The sequence below is a fragment of the Mobula birostris genome, chromosome 24, assembly GCF_030028105.1.
Source record: "Mobula birostris isolate sMobBir1 chromosome 24, sMobBir1.hap1, whole genome shotgun sequence".
NCBI lineage: Eukaryota > Metazoa > Chordata > Chondrichthyes > Myliobatiformes > Myliobatidae > Mobula > Mobula birostris.
Window position 1 is genome coordinate 2808648 of NC_092393.1, and position 21851 is coordinate 2830498.

At 42.5% G+C, this 21851-nt stretch overlaps 1 protein-coding gene across 1 annotated transcript in view; it reads left to right on the forward strand.

Moving 5' to 3' along the window:
- LOC140187433 (medium-chain acyl-CoA ligase ACSF2, mitochondrial-like) overlaps positions 1–21851 on the forward strand; it is a 174413-nt gene that overhangs the window by 144370 nt on the left and 8192 nt on the right. The window lies entirely within an intron of this gene.

Sequence of the window (21851 nt, forward strand, 5' to 3'; positions counted from 1 at the left end):
CTTCATTCCTGGAATTATCTTCATGAACCTACACCGGACTCTCTCCAATGACAACACATCCTTTCTGAGATAAGAGGCCCAACTGTTGACAATACTCCAAGTGCGGCCAAAGGGTGGTGAATCTGTGGAATGCTCTGCCAAGTCCATTGGTATATTCAAAGCGGAAATTGATAGATTCCTGATTGATCGGGGCATCAAGGGGTAAGGTGGGATGGCAGGTGGATGGCATTGAATGGGATCTGGGTTCATCGATGATAAAATGGCGGAGCAGACTCGATGGTCCAATTGGCTAGTTCTGCTCCGATATCTTATGGTCTAAATCTTTCCAGACAATTGAGATTTGTGGGCAGGTGCGTATTACGACCAAGATTAGCTGTCTAGATAGACCTATAACCAAGATCTGCCGTCTACAGGAGGCAGAGGTTTGAGGAGTTACAGCTCTAGAAACTTTGTGCCTTTGACTTGACAGAGAGTGGTAGTAAAGATCACTCTGTGCTGGGCTAAGTGCCGGTAACTTCTGGCCCAGATGATTGGTACATGACTTGACTGGAAGAAGAATGAAGCAAGAAAACATTTTCATAAATGTTCAAATTTAGGGTCTTGGCCCAAAACGTCAACTGTTCACTCTCTTCCATGACATGCTGAGTTCCTCCAGCATTTTGTGTGTGTTGTTCCATAACTGTTAAGATGTTTATCCTTAATGATTTCATGCCTCCTGTTTTTGTAATATGTGGATGAATTATGATAGTGTAATGTTAGAGGCTGGGTTGTTGGAGCCATGTATCGACTTTCTGTGTGCCGTACTGCATCTTGACCAATTCAGACACTGGAAGTTTTGAGAGGAGTGGACTTCAATCGGGTACAAAAGGCAGCAGTGGATAGCTGCAGCAAAAAGGAGCTTTGACCATTGGCCAGTCGGCATTTGTGATTGATTGGCAAGAGCAAGTTAAAGGAAGGCAGGGGCAAGGGTAGTGGCCATCACCCCAGCAGCCGTCGTCTGAGTGGACAGGGACAGAGTGGTGATCTTGAGGCTTCAGAGAAGAGAGGTTTCAATCAGAGAAAGCAAAGAAATGAAAAGCTCAAGGTTGTTTCATTTTTCCTTTCCCTTCTTTATATCTGCTCTGCTACGATAGGAGAGATGCCAGGCAAGATAGTGGAATGCTCCTCTTGCGGGATGTGGGAAGGCTGGGTGACCTCCAGTGTCCCTGATGACAACAACTGCCAGAAGTGCATCCAGCTGCAGCTTCTAACAATCTGTGTTAAGGAGTCAGAGCTGGAACTGCGTGAACTCTGGATCATTCAGGAGGCTGAAGGGATGATCCGACGGAGAGGATATAGAGAGGTAGTTACACCCAAGATGCAGGACACAGGAAACTGGGTGACAGTCAGGAAGGGGAAAGGGGTGAAGGAGCCAATGCAGAGTATCCCTGTGGCCATCCCCCTCAACAGCGGGTATCCCACTTTGGATACTGTCGGTTGGGGGGGGGGGGGTAATGACCTAACAGAGGAGAGTCACAATGGTCAGATCTCTGGCTCTGATTCTGCCTCTGTGACTCAGGTGGGAAGGGGGAAGAAGAGGCACGCTGGGGTGATAGGGGATTTCTTAATTGAGGAACAGACAGGAGGTTCTGTGGATGAGAACGAGATTCCCAGATGGTATGTTGCCTCCTGGGTGCCAGAGTCCAGGATATCTCAGATTGAGTCCTCAGCATTCTTAAGTAGAACATAGAATAGTACAGCACAGTACAGGCCCTTCGGCCCACAATGTTGTGCCGACTCTCAAACCCCGCCTCCCATATAAGCCCCCACCTTAGATTCCTCAATATACCTGTCTAGTAGTCCCTTAAACTTCACTAGTGTATCTGCCTCCACCACTGACTCAGGCAGTACATTCCACGCACCAACCACTCTGAGTAAAAAAAACCTTCCTCTAATATCCCCCTTGAACTTCCCACCCCTTACCTTAAAGCCATGTCCTCTTTTATTGAGCAGTGGTGCCCTGGGGAAGAGGCGCTGGCTATCCACTCTATCTATTCCTCTTATTATCTTGTACACCTCTATCATATCTCCTCTCATCCTCCTCCTCTCCAAAGAGTAAAGCCCTAGCTCCCTTAATCTCTGATCATAATGCATACTCTCTAAACCAGGCAGCATCCTGGTAAATCTCCTCTGTACTCTTTCCAATGCTTCCACATCCTTCCTATAGTGAGGTGACCAGAACTGGACACAGTACTCCAAGTGTGGCCTAACCAGAGTTTTATAGAGCTGCATCATTACATCACGACTCTTAAACTCTCTCCCTCGACTTATGAAAGCTAATACCCCATAAGCTTTCTTAACTACCCTATCCACCTGTGAGGCAACTTTCAGGGATCTGTGAACGTACCCCGAGATCCCTCTGCTCCTCCACACTACCAAGTATCCTGCCATTTACTTTGTACTCTGCCTTGGAGTTTGTCCTTCCAAAGTGTACCACTTCACACTTCTCCGGGTTGAACTCCATCTGTCACTTCTCAGCCCACTTCTGCATCCTGTCAATGTCTCTCTGCAATCTAATCCTCTACACTATCTACAACACCACCAACCTTTGTGTCATCTGCAAACTTGCCAACCCACCCTTCTACCCCCACATCCAGGCGTTAATAAAATTCACGAAAAGTAGAGGTCCCAGAACAGATCCTTGTGGGACACCACTAGTCACAATCCTCCAATCTGAATGTACTCCCTCCACCACCACCCTCTGCCTTCTGCAGGCAAGGCAATTCTGAATCCACCTGGCCAAACTTCCCTGGATCCCATGCCTTCTAACTTTCTGAATAAGCCTACCATGAGGAACCTTGTCAAATGCCTTGCTAAAATCATATAGATCACATCCACTGCACTACCCTCATCTATATGCCTGGTCACCTCCTCAAAGAACTCTATCAGGCCCTTCACAAAGCCATGCTGACTGTCGCTGATCAGACCATGATTCTCTAAATGCCTATAGATCCTATCTCTAAGAATCTTTTCCAACAGCTTTCCCATCACAGACGTAAGGCTCACTGGTCTATAGTTACCCGGACTATCCCTACTACCTTTTTTGAACAAGGGAACAATATTCGCCTCCTTCCAATCCTCCGGTACCATTCCCGTGGACAACGAGGACATAAAGATCCTAGCCAGAGGCTCAGCAATCTCTTCTCTCGGCTCCTGGAGCAGTCGGGGGAATATTCCGTCAGGCCCCGGGGACTTATCTGTCCTAATGTATTTTAACAACTCCAACACCTCCTCTCCCTTAATATCAGCATGCTCCAGAACATCAACTTCACTCATATTGTCCTCACCATCATCAAGTTCCCTCTCATTGGTGAGTACCGAAGAGAAGTATTCATTGAGGATCTCGCTCACTTCCACAGCCTCCAGGCACATCTTCCCACCTTTATCTCTAATCGGTCCTACCTTCACTCCTGTCATCCTTTTTTTCTTCACATAATTGAAGAATGCCTTGGGGTTTTCCTTTACCCTACTCGCCAAGGCCTTCTCATGCCCCCTTCTTGCTCTTCACAGCCCCTTCTTAAGCTCCTTTCTTGCTTCCCTATATTCCTCAATAGACCCATCTGATCCTTGCTTCCTAAACCTCATGTATGCTGCCTTCTTCCACCTGACTAGATTTTCCACCTCACTTGTCACCCATGGTTCCTTCACCCTGCCATTCTTTATCTTCCTTACTGGAACAAATTTATCCCTAACACCCTGCAAGAGATCCCTAGACATCGACCACATGTCCATAGTACATTTCCCTGCAAAAACATCATCCCAATTCACACCCGCAAGTTCTAGCCTTATAGCCTCATAATTTACCCTTCCCCAATTAAAAATTTTCCTATCCTCTCTGATTCTATCCTTTTCCATGATAATTATAAAGGCCAGGGAGCGGTGGTCACTGTCCCCCAGATGCTCACCCACTGAGAGATCTGTGACCTGTTACGTACCCCGTAACTGGGTTGCCAAACCAGCAGAAATGGATCACTCAGTTGGAGTCTGGATTACTGGAACTAAGAAAGTTTTATTAAAGAAACAAGCAACACAGTACTCTAATCAAAAGGATAATAAATGCAACAGTTCAGCAATGATAAACACACATGTACACAGAATTAGGATAACAGGATCAATCAAGCTCTATCGTTGTCTAGGGGTAAATGACCAGTTTCAAAGTGACGCAAAGTTCAGTTCAATTGAATTCAGTTCAGTTCGCAGTAATCACTGCCGTGGGAGATGGACAGTGGAGGGAAGGAGAGAGGGAGAAAAACGAATGAATATTCAAACGGCTTCCACACAGACCTTCGATATTCTTCGCAGTCAGCTTTCGGGCGAGCCCTTTGTGATGTCTTCTGAGGTCACCGACCGTGACCCCTCCGTTTCCAGATACGATCGTTTCTCTGCGGTAAACCTGGCACCCAGGCAAGGGCAGACACACACCAGGTTCCCGCTGATCGTGCCTTTCCACCCTTTGCGTCTATGGCTTGGCCCCGCAACCAGCCTTCCAAAACTTCCCACCAACTTGTGGGAGACGCACCGCTTCCAGGATCTCGTTACCTCGTGGTGCCGTGTGTGTCTTGCCTTAGCGAACCTGTCCCTTTTTATCCCCCTGCTGGGGTATCGCCTGTCCATCACTTCAAACAGTTCAGGGTTCAAAGGGGGAGCCGACCTTGACAGCTCTCCTTCCGTTAAACTCTCCCGTCCCTTCATTGACATCTCCAAATGCTGCTCCATTGTTTTCCTTATCTTTCTTTCTCCTGAGGACAGGTGGCAGACCAACGCTGATCCCACTGGTGCCAGCACAGGACAGCTAACATCTTAATCTATGTGTATTCTCATCACACCTCCCACCTTTAAGGATTTTTACCGGGGTAGAAATTACAAACATGAATACATTATTTGATACACACAAATATACATCTTTATCAGCTATTTGGCTAATACAGCGAATTTGAAGTTGTCAACACCTGATAGACAGTCAGCCATCACATTTTCTGTTCCTTTTATATGTGTTATTAGTAATCTCTTTGACCAGGCTCCAACTTAGCAAACTTCATAGTGGCCAAAAACACTGATGAATTGCGATCAATGTAACCTCTCATTGGGTTTCGTCCCGGACCACAATAACGAGGGTCGTCCCATTCTGACTTAGTTTTCTCTCACAAGGGCTTAGTAGGAGGGGGAGGGGTAGTAACCGCAGAGTTATTGCAAAACTTCCTACAGTACCCCACCATCTCCAAGAGCCTTCTGAGGGCCCTCTTGTCTGCTGTCGGGGTTGGGATGTCAGAGATAGCCCACACTTTAGCTTGCATCGCTGCCAGCTGCCCCTGTGTCACCACAATTCCCAGATAAGTGACCTTCGTGTGGCCGAACTCATTTTTTTCAAGGTTCACTATCAAGCTGGCTTCAGACAGCCGTATTACATTGCCAATACACACCTCTGTGTTCGTCAGTCCTTTCGTCACTGAATTACTCATTCTATAGGTGTGTTGCTCACTAGGCTGACCTAGCGTAACAAACACCACCCAGCATCCCAGTTCTTTGCATCGCTTCGGGACAATCAAACACACGTTGGTGAGTCGTTTAATTACTTCTCCTAAAGAGTCACTTTGTTCGGGGATTAAGGGAGAGACCTTATCAGCAGAGCTGGCCAAAACAATAGCCTTCTCCCATCTGGTCGATACCATACTCATCTTTTCAAAATGTTTTTTTTCTCTTATCAGGGGGACACTAGCTTCATTGATTTCTGCGCTAACACCGATTAGGTTTGTTAGCATATCAAAAGCCTGTGACCGTCTCAGTTCGCATCTGCCATAATCAATAACATCCTTCCTCCTGTGCACCCGGTAAACCTCTTTCATGATTCCACCAACTGTTTCCTCCAGCACCACAAAATGTCCACCGGGGGGTACCTTGTGGGCCAGGTTAAAAATCTCATCCCCATAACTCTTTTGCACCACCCCCCATTCCTCATCTGCGGGTACGGTACTTGGTCTCCCTTTCTTCCTTAGTACTTCCTCCTCCGCACAATAGCCTACTGGTTCCCTTTTTAATTCTGCGTCAGAGAGAGCTGTCTCCACCAAAACCATCAGCCCCTCGTCCCGCTCCTGCGCCTGCACAAATTCTTTCCTGGCTAATGCTACGTCTGTCTCAGCTCCCTCACTACCTCTTGTTTCACTACACTCCTTCTTTTCACTTTCTACCCCCTTCTCGTACAAGGCTGGCAGAAACGTCTCAGCTAAATTTACTTCCGCAGTCCCGTGATGAACCTGTGAGTTCATGAGCGGGGCCTCAATGCTGGCAGGCTGACCTGTCAATCTCACGGCTGGGAACACGATTCCCCCGGCGAGGTCATTACCGAGCAAGACTTCCATGCTTTTCATCAGTAAGTCGGGCCTCACCCCGATCGTGACTAGTCCAGAGACCAAGTTGCTTTGTAGGTGTATCTGGTGCAAAGGGACTGCCTCTGTCCCTCCCCCAATACCTTTGACTTTGACCTCCCCAGTCTGGGTCTCTGAGCTAAACTCTAATACACTCCTCAATATCAATGACTGACACACTCCCGTGTCTCTCCAGATCCGCACTGGAACTGGGTTTAACCCCTCCTTCACTGACACCAATCCGGCCGAGATAAACCTCTTGCGCCCTTCCTGAACTTTGGCAGACCTTTCCTCTCCTAGCGGTTCGTTTACCAGCTTGATACAGCCAGTCAAAATCACCATTTTTCCTTTTACTGTATCCTTCTTTGGGGCAAAGCACCTGGACGCAAAGTGTCCGACTTTCCCACAATTATAACAGACGACCCCAGGAGACTTCCTACCAGACTGCTCCCGGTCTACCTTATCCTTCTCACTAGTCCCCGGCTTACTTTCTGACTTTTCTGGCGGACTCTCCCTGCCGTCCTGACTACCCTTCTGGTAGCCTTTACTCGGGGCAAACTTCATTTTATGCGTCAACGCATTCACATCCGCCAACTTAGCAGTTGCGGCTAACGTGGCTGCCTGTTTCTCATCTAGGTAGGGTCTCATATCTTCAGGGACACAACCTTTAAACTGCTCAATCAGGATCAGCTGTAGCAGTCTGTCATAATCCCCATCCACCCCTTTCGAGGCGCACCAACGCTCACAATATGTCTGCATCTCACGGGCAAACTCTAAATATGTGCAGTCCCACTGCTTCCTCGCATTCCGGAACCTCTGCCGTTATGCCTCCGGGACCAACTCATAAATCCTGCGGATGGCCTCTTTCACCACCTCATAACTCTGGACATCTTCCGCGGACAAAGCTGAGTAAGCTTGTTGGGCTTTCCCTTTCAGTACACTCTGAAGCAAAACAGCCCACTTATCCCTCGGCCAGTCCTGACTTGTAGCAACTTTTTCGAAATGGAGAAAGTACCGATCCACATCGGTATCGTCAAATGGGGGAACCAGCCTAACCTCCTGGGTCGCCCGGAACCCTCCACCTTGGTTCGGCACGAGCCACTGCTCGGCCCTTAACCTTAACTTCTCCAATTCGAATTCCCTTTCCCTCTGTTTCTCCTCTCGCTCCAGCTGTCTCTCTCTCTCTCTCTCCTGCCTTTCTAACTGTTTCTCTTTCTCCCGCCTTTCTAACTGCTTCTCTTCATGTTCTAGCTGCCGTACCCAGAACTCGTGCTCGAGTCTCAGTTTTTCAAGCTGCACCTGTACTGCATCTCCACCAGATTTTCCAATAGATATCACCTCCAGCTCCCCTTGGGGAAACACACCTTTAAATACATCGTGCTCTACGATAGCTCTGTGTATCTCCTCTCTCCTCATTGTCGACTTCCCCTTAGCAAGATTCAACCGTTTGGCCACAGCTGCCAATTCCGCTTTTCTGGCATCCTCTAATGCCTCCAAGGTCGGCGCCTTTATAAATTTCTCAACCTCCATTTCTCCTCTTTGTCTTTTCTTTCTTTCGGGAATTTTAACCCAATCAATTTACTCCGTCCCAAATTTAGCTTTCAAAATCGCGGACGAGAACCCCACTTATGTTACGTACCCCGTAACTGGGTTGCCAAACCAGCAGAAATGGATCACTCAGTTGGAGTCTGGATTACTGGAACTAAGAAAGTTTTATTAAAGAAACAAGCAACACAGTACTCTAATCAAAAGGATAATAAATGCAACAGTTCAGCAATGATAAACACACATGTACACAGAATTAGGATAACAGGATCAATCAAGCTCTATCGTCATCTAGGGGTAAATGACCAGTTTCAAAGTGACGCAAAGTTCAGTTCAATTGAATTCAGTTCAGTTCGCAGTAATCACTGCCGTGAGAGCTGGACAGTGGGGGGAAGGAGAGAGAGAGCAAAACGAATGAATATTCAAACGGCTTCCACACAGACCTTCGATATTCTTCGCAGTCAGCTTTCGGGTGAGCCCTTTGTGATGTCTTCTGAGGTCACTGACCGTGACCCCTCCGTTTCCAGATACGATCGTTTCTCTGCAGTGAACCTGGCACCCAGGCAAGGGCGGACACACACCAGGTTCCCGCTGATTGTGCCTTTCCACCCTGTGCGTCTATGGCTTGGTCCCGCGACCAGCCCTCCAAAACTCCCACCGACTTGTGGGAGACGCACCGCTTCCAGGGTCTCGTTACCTCGTGGTGTCATGTGTGTCTTGCCTTAGCGAACCTGTCCCTTTTTATCCCCCTGCTGGGGTATCGCCTGTCCATCACTTCAAACAGTTCAGGGTTCAAAGGGGGAGCCGATCTTGACAGCTCTCCTTCCGTTAAACTCTCCCGTCCCTTCATTAACATCTCCAAATGCTGCTCCATTGTTTTCCTTATCTCTCTTTCTCCTGAGGACAGGTGGCAGACCAACTGCTGATCCCAGTGGTGCCAGCACAGGACAGCTAACATCTTAATCTATGTGTATTCTCGTCACAGACCTGACCCGGTTCATTACCTAGTACTAGATCTAGTATGGCATTCCCCCTGGTCAGCCTGTCCAGATACTGTGACAGGAATCCATCCTGGACACACTTAAATTCTGCCCCAGCTAAACCCTTGGAACAAATCAGGTGCCAATCAATATTATGGAAGTTAAAGTCACCCATGATAACAACCCTGTTATTTTTGCACCTTTCCAAAATCTGCCTCCCAATCTGCTCCTCTGTATCTCTGCTGCTACCAGGGGGCCTATAGAATACCCCCAGTAGAGTAACTGCTCCCTTCCTGTTCTTGACTTCCACCCATATTGATTCAAAAGAGGATCCTGTTACATTACCCACCCTTTCTGTAGCTGTAATAGTATCCCTGACCAGTAATGCCACCCCTCCTCCCCTTTTTCCTCCCTCTCTATCCCTTTTAAAGCACTGAAATCAAGGAATATTGAGAATCCATTCCTGCCCTGGTGCCAGCCAAGTCTCTGTAATGGCCACTACATCATAATTCCATGTATGTATCCAAGCTCTCAGTTCATCACCTTTGTTCCTGATGTTTCTTGCATTGAGGTACACACATTTCAGCCCTTCTACCTTACTGTCTTTACACAGTTTGTTCTGCTTCTCTTTCCTCAAAGCCTCTCTGTATGTTAGATCTGGCTTTACTCCATGCACTTCTTTCACTGCTCTATCACTGTGGGTCCCATCCCCCTCGCAAATTAGTTTAAACCCTCCCGAACCATGCTAGCAAACCTACCTGCAAGGATATTGCTCCTCCTCGAGTTCAGGTGCAACCCATCCAATCTGTACGGGTCCCACCTTCCCCAGAAGAGATCCCAATGATCTAAAAATCTAAAACCCTGCTCCCTGCACCAACTCCTCAGCTGCGCATTCAACTGCCATCTCCTCCAATTCTTACCATCTCTGTCACGTAGCACTGGCAGCAATCCTGAGAACGCCACCCTTGAGGTCCTGTTCTTCAGCCTTCTGCCTAATTCCTGAAACTCACACTTCAGGACCTCATCCCTCTTCCTGCCTATGTCGTTGGTCCCAACATGTATCACGACTTCTGGTTGCTTTCCCTCTCGTACCAGGATGTCGTGCACCTGGTCAGAGACATCCCGGACCCTGGCACCCGGGAGGCAACAAACCATGCGGGTGTCCTTCTCACGTCCACAAAATCTCCTGTCTGCTCCCCTGACTATAGAGTTTCCAATGACGACAGCTCTCCTCTTCTCCGTCCCACCCTTCTGCACCACAGGGTCAGTGGGAGGGTGAGCAACCATAAGTCATGGTCTATGTAGGTATCAATGACATGGGTGGGACAAGTGACAAGGTTCTGCATAAGCTGTTCAGAGAGTAAGCACAGAACCTCCAGGGCTGTGATCTCAGGATTGTACCCACCTGCTAGTGAGGCCAGAACTAGGAAGATTATACAGTTTAATATAATCTGGCTAAGGAATTGGTGCAGGAGGGAGGGTGTAAGATTTTTGGATCATTGGGCTCTCTTCCAGGGAAGGTGGGACCTGTACAGAAGGGACAGTTTGCACTGAACTGGAGGGACCAGGAAGGTTTGTTAATGCTGCACGATGGGGTTTAAACTAGAGTTGCAGGGGGATGGGAACCAGAGTGTCAGAACAGCTCATGGAGAGGTTGTGGAGGCAGATGTTGCTGAGACCTCAGACAAGGTCAGGAATCAGGTTGAGCATGGTGTGACTAGTGTCCTGAGCGGCCTATACTTCAATACAAGAAGTGTCGTGGGAAATGCGGATGATAGTGCTGAAGATGAGGTAGATGGTTTACATAAAGAAGCAATGTGTAATGAGGGGAGGCCATTGATAGGGCAGAATTACAAGTCAACAGGATTAGTTGCAATGTAAAATGCAGACAAAATCAAAAAGGGTGAATGCAGGACTGAAGGTGATACATCTTTGAATGCACACAGTATACGGAATAAGGTTAGATGGCTTAGAGCTCAGTTACAGATTGGCAGGTATAGCTGAAAGAAGATTGTGGATGGGAGTTTAATGTTCAAGGATACACATTGTATCAAAAGGCCAGACAGGAGGGGGTGGTGTTACTCTGTTGGTAAAAATATGAAATCAAATCATTAGAAAGAGGTGACATAGGGTTGGAAAGCGTTGAATCATTGTCGATAGAGCTAAGGAACTGCAAGGGTAAAAAGACCCTGATGGGAGTTACATACAGCCCCCCAAACAGTGGTAAGGATGTGGCCTACAATTTACACTGGGAGATAAAAAATGCATGCTAAAAGGGCAATCTTACAATAGTTGTGGTGACTCCAATATGCAGGTATATTGGGAAAATCAGGTTGGTGCTGGATTACGGGAGGGGTAATTTCTAGAGTGCTTATAAGAGGGATTTTTAGAGCAGCTCATGGTTGAGCTCACAAGAGGATCAGCTATTCTGGACTGGGTGTTGTGCAATGAACCAGAATTGATTAGAGAGTTTAAGGTAAAAGAACGCTTAGAGGAAATACAATTATACAATAATACAATTGAATTTATCCTGAAATTTGAGAAGTAGAAGCTAAGGTCATATGTATCAGTATTACAGTAGAGTAAAGGCAATTACAGAGGCATGAAAGAGGACTTCACAGGAATTGATTGGAAAACAACGCTGGCAGCAATGGCTGGAATTTCTGGATGCAATCAGAAGGCACAGGATATATATATTCCAAAGAGGAAGAAATATTCTAAAGGAAAGATGACACAACCATGGTTAACAAGAGAAGTCAAAGCCAACATAAAAGCCAAAGAGAGGCCATATAATAGAGCAAAAATTAGTGGGAAGTTAGAGGATTGGGAAGCTTTTAAAAACCAACAGAAGGTAACTATAATGTCATTAAGAAGGTAAAGATGGAATACAAAAGTAAGCTAGCCAATAATTTAAAAGAGGATACCAAAAGTTTCTTCATATACATAAAATATAACAGAGAGGTGAGAGTGGATATTGGACTGCAGGAAAATGATACTGCAGAGGTATTAATGGTGGACAGGAAATGGTGGATGAACTAATTAAGTATTTTGCATCAGCCTTCACTGTGGAAGACACTAGCAGTATGGTGGAAGTTCCAGGTGTCAGGGGGTATGAAGTGTGTGAATTTATCATAACGTGAGAGAAGGTTCTTGGGAAACTGAAAGATCTGAAGGTAGATACATCACCCGGACCAGATGGTCTACACCCCAGAGTTCTGAAAGAGGTGGCTGAAGAGATCATGGAGGCATTAGTAATAATCCTTCAAGAATCACTGGATTCTGGAATGGTTCAGGAAGACTGGAAAATTGCAGATGTCACTCCACTCTTCAAGAAGGGAGAGAGGCAGAAAAAAGGAAACTATAGGCCAGTTAGTCTGATCTCAGTGGTTGGGAAGATGTTGGAGTCAATTATTAAGGATGAGGTCTCAGGGTACTTGGAAGCACATGATAAAATAGGCCATAGTCAGCATGGTTTCCTCAAGGGAAAATCTGCCTGACAAACCTGTTGGAATTATTTGAAGAAATTACAAGGAGGATAGATGAAGGAGAATCGGTTGATGTTGTGTACTTGGATTTTCAGAAGGCCCTTGACAAGGTGCCATGCAAGAGGCTGCTTAACAAGCTACGAGCCCATGATATAACAGGAGAGATTCTAGTGTGGGTAAAGCAGTGGCTGATTGGCAGGAGGCAAAGAGTGGGCATGAAGGGACCCTTTACTGGCTGGCAACCGGTGACTAATGGTGTTCCACAGGGACCTGTGTTGGGACCGATTCTTTTTACATTATATGTCAATGATTTGGATGATAGAATTGATGGCTTTGTTTTAAAGTTTGCAGATGATATGAAGATGGGTGCAGGGGCAGGTAGTTTTGAGGAAGTAGAAACGCTACAGAGGTTTTAGATAGATTAAGAGAATGGGCAAAGAAATGGCAGATAGAATACAGTGTTAGGTAGTGGATGGTCATGCACTTTGGTAGAAGAAGTAAAAGGGCTGACTATTTTCTAAATGGAGAGAAAATATGAAAAACTGACGCGCAAAGGGACTTGGAAGTCCTTGTGCAGGATTCCCTTAAAGTTAATTTACATTTTGAGTCTGCAATGTTAACATTCATTTCAAGAGGACTAGAATATGAAAATAAGGATGTAATGCTGAGACAAAATAAAGCATTGTTGAGGCCTCACTTGGAATATTGTGAGCAGTTTGGTGCCCTTTAACTTAGAAGGAGTGTGCTGAAACTGGAGACGGTTCAAAGGAGATTCACAAAAATGATTCCAGGATTGAATGGCTTGTCATATGAAGAGCATTTGATGTCTCTGATCATTTATTCACTAGAATTCAGAAGAATGAGGGGTAAACTCATTGAAACCTATCAAATGGTGAAAGGCCTTGATAATGTGGATGTGGAAAGGACATTTACTATGATAGGAGAGTCTAAAATCCAGAGGACACAGCCTCAGAATAGAGGGGTGTCCTTTTGGAATGGAGATGAGGAGCAATTTCTTTAGCCAGAAAAAGGTGAATCTATGAAATTCATCAGCCTTGATTGGAACGAAGGGTGGAGCTTAGTCAAGATGGCGCTAAACGACAACTCCTTTTCTTGCATCCTCAGAAACAGCTCTAATTCCATCTTTAATATCTTTATTTTTCCATTTCAGGATTCTTTTGAAGACCCTGACCTGGAGTTACACACTGATTTCGGTTCTTTGTGGGAATGGGACCCGTTCTCAGGGTGTCATGACTGGCCATTATCTGATATGCCAAGGGTGTGGTCTAAGAGTTCAGCTCGCCTTTGGAGGCCTAGGAGATCGGGCCTCTGGAGACGGGCAGATCGAAGGTCCATTTCCCAGACCAGTGTGTCGTGCGAGCTGGAAGATCTTTGGCTGTGTGCCCAGAGACCAGAGATCTTAGGGCACAGAGCTTGGCAAAAGCGATGCAACAGACTTTTAACATCGTAAACTAGCAAGTCATTTGTTATGTCCTCCCTCTCACTGTGGAATGGAGACATCTCTTTCTCCATTTTTAGGGAGAGAGAGAGCCTGTGGTATGTCAAATACCGGGTGAAATGTGTAGTCTTTGGAGTACTGCAGGTCTGTGTTTTTACTCTTGCTTTTGTTGCAGGCTCGAGTGCTCAGTGGTGGGTGCCGATGTTTTTTTTGCTGGTGGAAGGAGGGGGGATCGTTGCTTGCTAACGCTTATGTGCGGTGGGGGGGGACTTTGGGGTTCTAACAGTTAACTGTCATTCATTCTTTGGGGCACTCCTCTGTTTTTGTGGATGGCTGCAAAGAAAAAGCATTTCAGGATGTATATTGTATACATTTCTGTGACGTTAAATGTATCTTTGAAACCTTCGAAATGGCAGAGCAGACTCGATGGGTCAAATGGCCTAATTCTGCTCCTATATCTTATGGTATTTTGTGTTGTGCGTTTATTATGGGTAATTTGTCATGTGGGTTAGGGAGTGCTAGAATCAAACGAATATAGTTATGCACTCACATTTTGTCTTAGTTAATTTAGCGTCGTCTAGTTGAGTGGGAGTGAGCCACGAGGTAATTTCAATAGGTTTCAATTCGACATACTACAGGCTCTCTCTCTCTCCCTAATAAGGGAAAAAGAGATGTCCCTATTTCACAGTGAGAGGGGAGACATAAGAAAATAACTCGCTGATTTATGGTGTTAAAAGTCTGTTGCGTTGCTTTTTCCAAGCTCTGTGCCCAAAGATCTCAGGTCTCTGGGCACACAGCCAGCAGCCAGCTCCCTGCTTCTGTGACACATCAGGCAGTGGCACTGACCTCGAATTCACCCACTTCCAGAGCCACAAAAATCCAGCACCCTGAAGGTGCACTAGTCTTCCAGGCCGTGTCCTTGACATAACGAAAAATGGCTGGTCATGGGGCCCTGAGAGTGGGTCCCATTTCCTTTCCTTTTAAATCTTTTTATTAATTTTCAAAATTATAAACCATATAACCATATAACAATTACAGCACGGAAACAGGCCATCTTGGCCCTTCTAGTCCGTGCCGAACTCTTACCCTATCCTAGTCCCACAGACCTGCACTCACACCATAACCCTCCATTCCTTTCCTGTCCATATATCTATCCAATTTAACTTTAAATGACAACATCGAACCTGCCTCAACCACTTCTGCTGGAAGCTCATTCCACACAGCTACCACTCTCTGAGTAAAGAAGTTCCCCCTCATGTTACCCCTAAACTTTTGTCCTCTAATTCTCAACCCATGCCCTCTTGTTTGAATCTTCCCCACTCTCAATGGAAAAAGTCTAACCACATCAACTCTATCAATCCCCCTCATAATTTTAAACTCCTCTGTCAAGTCCCCCCTCAACCTTCTATGCTCCAAAGAATAAAGACCTAACTTGTTCAACCTTTCTCTGTAACTTAGGAGATGAAACCCAGGCAACATTTTAGTAAACCTCCTCTGTACTCTCTCAATTTTATTGACATCTTTTCTATAATTCGGTGACCAGAACTGTACACAATACTCCAGATTTGGCCTTACCAATGCCTTATACAATTTCAACATTACATCCCAACTCCTATACTCAATGCTCTGATTAATAAAGGCCAGCAAACCAACAGCTTTCTTCACCACCCTATCCACATGAGATTCCACCTTCAGGGAACTATGCACCACTATTCTTAGATCCCTCTGTTCTAAAGCATTCTCTAATGCTTTACCATGTATGTCCTATTTTGATTAGTTCTACCAAAATGTAACACCTCACATTTTTCAGCATTAAACTCCACCTGCCATCTTTCTGCACAATAAACACAATAACAATGTTGATACAAAGAGATTGGAATAATATTATTAATAAACATGTACAAAAAAGATTTCAAATAACATAGGTATGATAGACTTCCAAACTCATGATGAAATTAATTATAAAGAAGAAAAAGAAATAAAAAGAAAAAAAACCCAAAAAAAAAGAAAAAAAAGAACTAAATACTAAACCCAAAAAAAGCAAACAGAACAAAACAGGGCTAGACCAATATCTTAGATTGAACACGTTCAGTAATGTCGTCAACTCCGCTCCTCTATTCATATATTTTAAGTTAATAAAGAAGATTTGGAAAGGTCAAGTTACATCATATGAAAATGTTGCATAATAGGTTTCCAAGTTTCTTCAAATTTAACCAAAGGGTCAAAGATATCACTTCTAATTTTTTCTAAATTTAAACTTAATATAGTTTGGGAAAACCATTGGAATGTAGCAGGAGGATTGGTCTCCTTCCAGTTCAATAAAATGGATCTCCCGGCCATTAAAGTTACCAAAGCTATCATTCGACAGGCTGAAGAAGATAAAAATCTATGTTCTACCATTGGCAATCCAAAAATCGCCGTAATAGGATGGGGTTGTAAATCAAAACATAGAACTGTTGAGATAATATCAAAAATATCTTTCCAATATTTTTCCAAGAGAGGACAGGACCAAAACATATGAGTTAAAGAAGCTACCTCAGAGTGATAGCTGTCATAAATAGGGTTTATATGGGAATAAAAACAAGCTAATTTATCTTTAGACATATGAGCTCTGTGTACTACTTTAAATTGTATTAATGTATGTTTAGCACATATAGAGGAAAAACTAACTAATTGAAAAATTTTATCCCATTTCTCTATAGGTAGACAAAGTTGAAGTTCCCTTTCCCATTCATTTTTAATTTTATCAGATATACCTGGCTGTAATTTCATAATTATATCATAGATAACTGCTATTAATCCCTTCTGGAGAGGATTTAAACCTAAAATTTCATCAGTGATATCAGTAGGGTATGAAGTCGGAAAGGTAGGCAACGTAGTATTTTAAAAAATTCTTATTTGTAAATATCTAAAAAGAACAGGATCTAGGCAAATCAAATTTCTTAGATAACTGTTCAAAAGACATGAAACAGTTATCCAGAAATAAGTCACGAAAACATGTTATACCTTTCATTTTCCATATCAAAAAGGCTTGGTCCATAACCGAGAGTTGAAAAAAGAAATTAGATATAATAGGATTTGATAACATAAATTTGTTCAAACCAAAAAATTTACAAAATTGAAACCATATTCACAATGTATGTTTAACTATTGGATTAACCATTTGTTTATTCAATTTAGCTAGTACAAAAGGAAGTGAAGTTCCTAAAATGGAAGCTAAAGGGAACCCTTGTACAGAGTAGCCTTCAAGGTTTACCCAGTGTGGGCTTGGAGTTATATTCCAATCTTGTGTCCAAAATATTAAATATCAGATATTATTTGCCCAATAATAAAATCTTAGGTTAGGCAGTGCTAAACCACCATCTTTCTTGGACTTCTGTAAATAGTTTTTACCTAATCTGGGATTTTTATTTTGCCATAAATAAGAGGAAATTTTAGAATCAATAGTATCAAAAAAGGATTTAGGAATAAAAATTGATATCGTTTGAAATAAGTATAAAAATTTAGGTAAAATAATCATTTTAATAGCATTAATTCGGCCCATCAGTGATAGAAACAATGGGGACCACTTAGTAATCAGTTGTTTAACCTGATTAATTAATAGTGAAAGGTTGAAATTAAAGAGATCCTTATGTCTCTTAGTAATTTTAATTCCCAAATAAGTAAAATAGTCAGTAGTCACTCTGAATGGAGAATATCTATAAATGGAAACCTGCATATTTAATGAGAAAAGTTCGCTCTTACCTAGGTTCACTTTGTAACCAGAAAAACTACTAAACTGAGCAAGCAAAGTTAATACGGCCGGAATAGATTTCCCTGGGTTAGAAATATATAATAGTAGATCATCTGCATATAGTGATAATTTATGAGTCTCATTTCCATGAGTGATGCCAAATATATTAGGGGGGTCACGAATGTCAATAGCTAGCGGTTCCAAAGCAATATCAAACAGTAATGGACTGAGAGGTCAGCCCTGCCTAGTACCACGGAATAGATGAAGAAGAGGAGATCTTTGATTGTTAGTAAATACCAAAGTCAAAGGGGTGAGATATATCAGTTTAATCCAAGATATAAATATCGAACTAAAATTAAATTTCTCAAGGGTGTTAAATAAATAATTCCATTCAACTCTGTCAAAAGCTTTCTCAGTGTCCAATGAAATAACACATTCTGGAATTCTGGGTGAAGGAGTATAAACAATATTCATTAATCTCCTAATATTAAAAGAAGAGTAACGATTTTTAATAGATCCAGTCTGATCCGCAGAAATAATTTGAGGTAATACATTCTCCAATCTCATTGCCAATATTTTAGAAAAAATCTTAGAATCCACATTCAGCAAAGATATAGGCCTGTAAGATGCACATTCAGTAGGATCCTTATCTTTCTTGAGAATTAGGGAAATAGAAGCTCGATAAAAAGATTGTGGTAATTTACCTATAGATACTGCATCCCTAAAAACTCTACATAGCCAAGGAGTCAGTGTAGTAGAAAAAAATTTTAAAATTCGGCTGTAAATCCATCTGGGCCAGGTGCTTTACCTGAGTTCATCGAAAAAATAGCATTTTTTATTTCCTCTACTGTAATAGGTACGTCTAGTTTTAAGCATTCATTAGATGGTAATTTTGGAATATTCAATTTCTTTAAAAATTGATGCATTACCGTGGAGTCATCAGGAAATTCTGATTGATATAGGGAGTGTAAAATTCTTGAAAGGATTTATTTATCTCACCATGGTCAACCGTCAAAGTGCCATCTTGTTTACGAATCTTAACAATCTGTTGTTTAACCGAGGCCAATTTCAATTGATTAGCCAATGGTTTCCCAGTTTTATCACCACGTATATAGAATTGCTTCTTAGTTTTGATTAATTGACTTTCAACTGAAGATGATAGTAAGAGATTATGTTCCATTTGAAGTTCAACTCTCTGATTATAAAGCTCCTGATTAGGGGCTATAGAATATTTCTTGTCAATTTTTTTAATCTTGTCAACCAGTTTAAATATTTCATTATTAGTTCACTTTTTTAATCCCACAGTATATGAAATAATTTGTCCACGAATATATGCTTTAAAAGTATCCTATTATGTCCCACTGAAAATATCCTCTGTAGAATTTGTTGTGAAGAAAAAAATTAATCTGTTCCTCAATAAACCTGACAAAATCAGAGTCTTGAAGCAAAGTGGTATTAAATCACCATTGTCTAGAATTAGTAGATGTATCCCTTGACTTAATAGATAATTTCAATGGTGCATGATCAGAAACAGCAATGAAATCATATTCACAACCAGTAACAAGAGGAATTAATCGAGAATCGATTTAAAAAATAGTCAATTCTTGAATAGTGATGATATACATGTGAGAAAAACAAGAACTCTTTCTCATTCGGATGCAAGAATCTACAAATTTCTGAGATTCAAGAGTCAGTCATAAAAGGGTTAATAAGGGTAGCCAATTTATTCGGAAGTACTTGATTGGACATGGATCTATCCATCAAAGGATTTAAACAACAGTTGAAATCTCCACCCATGATCAACCATAGTCATTTAAATTAGGAAGAGATGTAAAGAGATTCTTAAAAAAATCGGGACAGCCAACATTTGGGGCATTGACATTAAGCATAACAACTTTTTTGTTAAATAACAAACCAATAATTAACAAAAATCTGCCATTCGGGTCAGAAGTCATCTCATGGTGCAGAAATGAAATTGACGGATCTATAAAAATAGAAACACCTTTTACTTTGGCCTGTGAATTCGAATGGTACTGTTAGTCCTTCCAGAATCTAAAAAAACGCTGATTATCCTCTTTCCGGACATGAATTTCTTGTACAAAGATAATGTGAGCATTCACCCTATGGAATACTTTAAAAATTTTCTTCTGTTTAATCGGGTAGTTTAAACCACTTGTATTCCAAGAAACCAAATTAATAATCTTATCCATCGTAATGAGCTCGAGCATAAGGTATGTAAAGGATTAACCAGAGTACAAACTCATGACCCTGGAAGAGGAAAAAAGGGTCCAAAGAGGAACCAGAAGTTACGACATTTTGGACATTTTGGTAGTTTCAGGTCAGCCTATTTAAAAAACAAAAATAAATTAAAAATAAGAACAATAATACCACCCTCCTCCCGCAAAAAAAGCCAGAAAGTGGCCAGTGCTAAATCTATAGCTAATTCTAACCCTATCTTTCCAGAAGGCAACCCAAAAGAAATATGTTTATCATAAGAAATACCACCCATATTCAAAGAAGTAAAAAAAGGTTACTATAACGAAAAGAAAAAGCTTACAATGATTACAAGCATAGAATAGTTACTCCTTACTTGTATTTCCAAAAAAAAGTCAAGTGCCAGATCATATTATTGATTTTTCGTATGTAAATGATCGGAAGTGACATTAAAAAAAAGAGAGGATTCTAGGAAGAAGAAGAAAACAATCCACCATCTTAAAATATAATACTCCAGTAACATCTCAGAAAGAAAAGAAAACAAGCACTAAAATTGTAACTAAATAACTTTCAAAAAGAAAAAAATATAAAGAGTAAGATATGCAAGATCACTAACAGAAAAGCATAATATCATTTGACAATATAGAGCATACCTACACTACAAGATCAAGGCAAAAGCCCTCAAAGTATAAAGTTCTACTTTTACAAACTAAAAATTAACTTTTTTTTTCCTTTAAAAAGAAAGGAAACGAAAAAACAAATCAAACACGAGAAAGAAAAAAAAATGATACATTAATTAATCTTCCGCAGAGGGAGACAGATTGTTAAGGAAACTTCGGGCTTCCATCGGAGTTTTAAATAGGCTACGAGAATTGTCCGGCATAACAACTCTCAAACAGGCTGGAAACAGTAACGCTATTTTATAGCCCTGATGATAAATTTCTGACATCTGTGGTTTAAAAGCCATCCATTTTTTCAATACATCTTGGCTGTAGTCTTCGACAATTCGGAACTTAAAATCTTGAAGCTCAATCATGCCTTTGTGCCGAGCAGCTCGAATCACTCGTTCCTCATCACGGACATTATGAAACCAAACGATGATTGGTCTCGGTCTGGCCAGTTTCTCTGGTTTAAAGCGAAAAGTACGGTGTGCACGATCTAACAGTGGGGGCTCCTCCAATATATCCGGACCGAACACATCCTTTAACAATTTAGAGGAATATTTGGTAGGATCTCCTGTCTCAACATCTTCAGGAAAACCAATTATTCGCAAATTCTGTCGTCGAGAGCGATTTTCAAGATCAATAGTCTTAGCTTGATAATGTTCCAGCTGTTGAGTTACCGAAGTTAAACTTTTTTCAAGAGCTTCAATTTTTCAATCCCTTTTGCAGCCATCTTCATCTAGTTCCGAGATTCTAGCTTGTTGTTGATTGATTTCATGTCTGAATGATTCAGAATCATCTTCAACACTCCTTCAATTGCGGCGAGTCTTTGAGTAACTGTATCTTCTATAAGTTTCTTCATTAGTTCCATAGTTATCGGGGCTTCCTTCGATGTTCCAGGACCACCATCTTTTTTTCCGTTCCCGCCGGGATCCTTTCCAAAGATGCAAATAGTGGTGTCACTGTTAGGTGCCATCTTTTTTTTGGTTGACTGCTTATTACACTAATTTGAATACTAATCACTCTTAATTTAGGTTTTTATCACTGAAGATCATTCATCTTTGCTAGTTTCGTAATAAAGCATTGAAAGTACTTTTTTTTGATTGGGAAGTCAGTTATTTTGAAGCAGGTGTGATACAGTGTGAGCTCCTGTATTCAGTCTCTCAGTTCAAGTAAGCAGGACACAAGAGAATGCAGAATATAGGCTTGCAGTTACAGAGGACGTACAATGCAGACAGGGAATGAGGTGCAAGGCAGATTGAGAGGTCGAGTCCATTTTATCATTCATGCTGGGACATTCCTGCTGAGGTACCTCGTGGAGGATACAGGGATCTGTTATACCACTTGAATACTCTCCTTGGCCTACAGAGGT